Source organism: Galeopterus variegatus, unplaced genomic scaffold, assembly GCF_000696425.1.
Source record: "Galeopterus variegatus unplaced genomic scaffold, G_variegatus-3.0.2 Scaffold3555, whole genome shotgun sequence".
Taxonomy (NCBI): Eukaryota; Metazoa; Chordata; class Mammalia; order Dermoptera; family Cynocephalidae; genus Galeopterus; species Galeopterus variegatus.
Window position 1 is genome coordinate 128,174 of NW_007729666.1, and position 4,275 is coordinate 132,448.

At 36.1% G+C, this 4,275-nt stretch overlaps 1 pseudogene; it reads left to right on the forward strand.

Moving 5' to 3' along the window:
• The first annotated feature begins 1,515 nt into the window (after positions 1-1,515).
• LOC103601024 overlaps positions 1,516-4,275 on the forward strand; it is a 4,406-nt pseudogene continuing 1,646 nt past the window's right edge.

Sequence of the window (4,275 nt, forward strand, 5' to 3'; positions counted from 1 at the left end):
TGATATCTATTGTCTAAGAATGGTTGTTTCACATAAATTGTCCACTTTTCTAGTTGTGTCAGGACAGAGGGTAAATCTGGTCTTTGTTTTACCATCTTGCCTGGCAGAGGAGGTCTATTCACATGACATTTAAGAGGCAGAAGGGAAATGAAGTACTTCCTCCTAATTGATTTTTCCTCAGCAGTAAACAGAGTTGTGAATATTTAAGGTTTTTTTTTTGCATCAGTATTCCAGTTTCCATTCTTCAGATTTCTAGGTGCTGAGAGACTGGTTGTGATTAACAGTGGTAGACAAAGCTCTTTGACTTCAGTTTTTTTTTGTTCATGGATTACAGCCTCTGTGATGTGGTTATGAATTCAATAGATTCAGTGATGATATCAAAAGCAGAAGCCCAACCAATCCCATACACCATTCCCATTGTGAGTCAATTGTTAAGTGCCCTGGGTATTAATTATGAATTTTAATTTTCTATATATTATGATGCTTTGACATTTAGAGGACCTTGGTGGCCTTGGAGAGACTGCCCCTTCCAGGCCTATCTAATTCCTAAATATAGCAAATTAGTATCTTGTGAGTGTGCCTTTCAAATAAAAACCAACCAGCCTAAAGCTCACATCTCCAACCCTTAAACTCTCACACACAAAGCCAATATTTCCTCTGTTCTAAATCACCACATGGCCAGATATTAAACTGAATACCATCAATATAGCCCAGATCCTACTGAAATTATTCAAATAGCCAAACCTAAACTATTTACCTTTTCTTGATTTGCCTTTCCCATGGAAACCACCGTAAAGGCTTTTTCCCATGATTTCCCCTCAGTCCTCTGCCTCCTGACCAATTTTGGTCCTGCTACTTGTGGCCCTGCATTGAATGATGTGACCTCTTCTCTAGGGAACTGTGAGTAATAAACTATTGGTTGTAGAACCAATAAATCCTGAAAGTTCTCAGTGGTATAGAATCTATCTCTCAGTGCTATAGATTCTATCATCAAATGGAGATGAAACTGAGATCCAGTTACCTCTGTTTATATGAAGTTCAAAAATTCTGGAAATAATACTGTAACATATTTTTGTAGGTTGACATGGTCCTTGACAATACAATGCCTGTTTTTCCAGATGTTATAGCAAACATTTTATTGGCAGCTAAAATGACCCTTGCTTATCTTCGAACTCACAACATGTGTGAGAAGCTTGGATTGAGGTTTGACTGTTTTGAGTTAAAAAAGATCAATAGCATTTCCAGCCATGAGTATATTATGCCCTTGATAGTTGCGCCCAATGGTGGCAGTAAACACCCTTTCAGCAGTCATCTATAAACACATACAGTCATGTGCTGCATAGACATGTTTTAGTCAAAGATTTACTGCATATAAGGTGGCATCTTATAAGATTACTATATAATACTGCTTATTGTTATTTTAAAGTGTACTCCTTCTACTTATTAAAAAAAGTTAACTGTAAAACAACTTCAGACAGGTCCTTTAGGAGATATTGCAGAAGAGGCATTGTTGTCATGGGAGATGACATCTCCATAGGTGTTATTGCCCCTGAAGATCTTCCAATGGAACAAGATGTGGAGGTGGGAGACAGTGACTTTGATACTGACCCTGTGTAGGCCTAGACTAATGTGTTCATGTCTTAGTTTTTATTAAAAAGTTTAGGAAGTAAAAAAAAAAAAAATTAAATAGAGAAAATCTTGTAGAATAAAGTTATAAAGAAATTATTTTTGTAAAGCCATCTGATGTGTTTTAAGCTAAGTATGATTACAAAAGAGTTAAAAAGATAATAAAAATTTAGAAGTTTATAAAGTAAAAAAGTTACAGTAAGCTAAGGTTAATTTATAATTGAAATAAAAATATTAAAAAATAAATTTAGCATAGCCTAGTGTACTGTACAGCATTTATAAAGTCTGCAGTACTGTATTGTAATGTCCTTAGGCCTTCACATTCACTCATCACTCACTCATTCACTCACCCAGAGCAACTTCTAGTCCTGCAAGCTCCAATCATGGTAAGTGCACTATAAAGGTGTACGATTTTTCATCTTTTATCATATTTTTACTGTGCTTTTTCTGTGCTTAGATACACAAATACTCATCATTATGTTACAGTTGCCTACAGTATTCAGTGCAATAAAATGCTACAATGAATGTGAGTGTGCAAATATCACTTCAATTTCTCCACATCCTTGTCAGCACTATTTTCTGTTTTTTGGTTTTGTTTTGTTTTGTTTTTTGATAGTGACCATGATAACAGGTGTGAGGTAGAATCTAATTATGGTTCTGCTTTGCATTTTTCTGATGATTAGTGATGTTGAGCATCTTTTCTTATGCTTATCGTCCATTTGCATGTCTTTGGAGAAATGTTTATACAAGTCCTTTGCATATTTTTTAACCAAGTTGTTTGTTTTTGTTGTTGTTGAGTTGTAAAGCTCCCTTATATATTTTGGATATTAATCCCTTAACAGATATATGGTTTTCAAATATTTTTCCCTTTCTGTAGGTTGCCTTTTACTTTACTGATTGCTTCCATTGTTGCACAGAGTTTTTGAGTTTGTTGTGTTCCCACTCATCTGTTTTTGCTATTGTGGCCTGTACTTTTGGTGTTATATCTAAGAAATCATTACCAAATCCAATGTCATGAAACTTTTCCCCTATGTTTTCTTTAAGGAATTTTAGTTTCAGCCCTTACTTTAAGGTCTTTAACCCATTCTGAGTTAGTTTTTGTATATGTGAAATGCAAGTCTTCAACTTCTTTCTTCTACAAGTGGATATTCGGTTTTCCCAACACATTTGTTGAAGCAACTGTCCTTTCCCCATCGTGCATGTGTTGGCACCCCTGTATTCAGTATTATAGATAGGAGGCTTTATTTCTGGGCTCTCTGTTGTGTTCCATTGGTCTATATGTTTGTCTTTATGCCAATGCCATCCTGCATCTAGCTTTATAATATGTTTTGAAGTCAGAAAGTATGAGGCCTCCAGCTTTGCTTTTATTTTGTTTTATTTTATTTTGTTTTGATTACTTTGAGATTCCATATAAATTTTAGAATGAGAGATCATTATTTTTTATCTATATGAATTCGGTGGGCCTACTTTGGGAAATATTTTCTGCAAAGAGAATTTGCTTTTGCCTTCTTACTGCTTTAGAGGTTTAGTGTCAGAGGATGGTTCATGACTTAACATTTCTACTTTCTTGTTCTTTCAAGGATTGATATGCCTGAAACAAAGTTCCTGTGAATCAACTGCAGGGCATCCATGCTCTGCCCTGCTTCAGCATCTCCAGGCTGGTTTCCTGCAACTCTTGTTCACTACTGCTCTGTTTCCCACTGCTCTGAACTTAGTGGTCAACTTCTCTGGCTTTACTTTATGCCCCAGAAGATCAAATCCCTGGTGCTCCAGTTGCTGTCTGTTTTAATTCTCCCCATTCAGCAGGTACAGGCTCAGCTCTTATTTATTTTTTCATTTGTTATTCAATTTTGCTTGTTCAATTTTGAAGTAATGGGGTTGGAGATTTTCTACATTTTGTGAGTCACACAGAATCCAGATAAGGTGTCCTGTCTGTATTCTATATATGTAGTAACAATGCCTAGGCTCATGATAGAAAGCTGAAATCTGAGAGACCACAGATTTTAAAACATAACTATATTTTTAAAGTCCTATTGCCCATCAGGAGATAATTATGAGGAAGACAGCTCAGTTACAGAAAAAATAAACTATAATTTTCTTAGCAATTTGGCTACTATTTAAACACAATAACCAAACTTCTGTCTGGGATGTGAAATGATGTGGGAGATATTTGTTCTCATGGTAACACCAAAAAAACTCAGCTATTATGAAACTCATATTCACCTATGAAACTACTAAAGAGTGAAGGATGCATGAAAAGCCCAGATGAACTGATTTTCGTAGAGAGGAGCCCTTTATAAGTGTCCTTCAGCATTGACAGTTCATTGAGGCAAAGGTGGAAAAGAAAGCCTGGTAAAGGCTCAGATAGATGAGCTATTGGTAATGTTGGTGGCAGGGGAGGGAGATTGGAGTCTGTAGGACTCCAAAATACAGCAATAATGTACTTGACCTAACAATTCTCCCTTGGTTTGCCACTTCCATTTTACAGAGAAAAGAGCAGTGACTGTGTGGCTAAAAGTAGAAATAACTCTCTACTCTCATGCGTTTTTATGGTGCCTCAAAATAGGGGCTCAACTACTACTGTTTCAAGAAGTAAAACTGAGGTCCAACCGACACCAGGTTCCAGGATCAAACATTGAGAAGATCAAA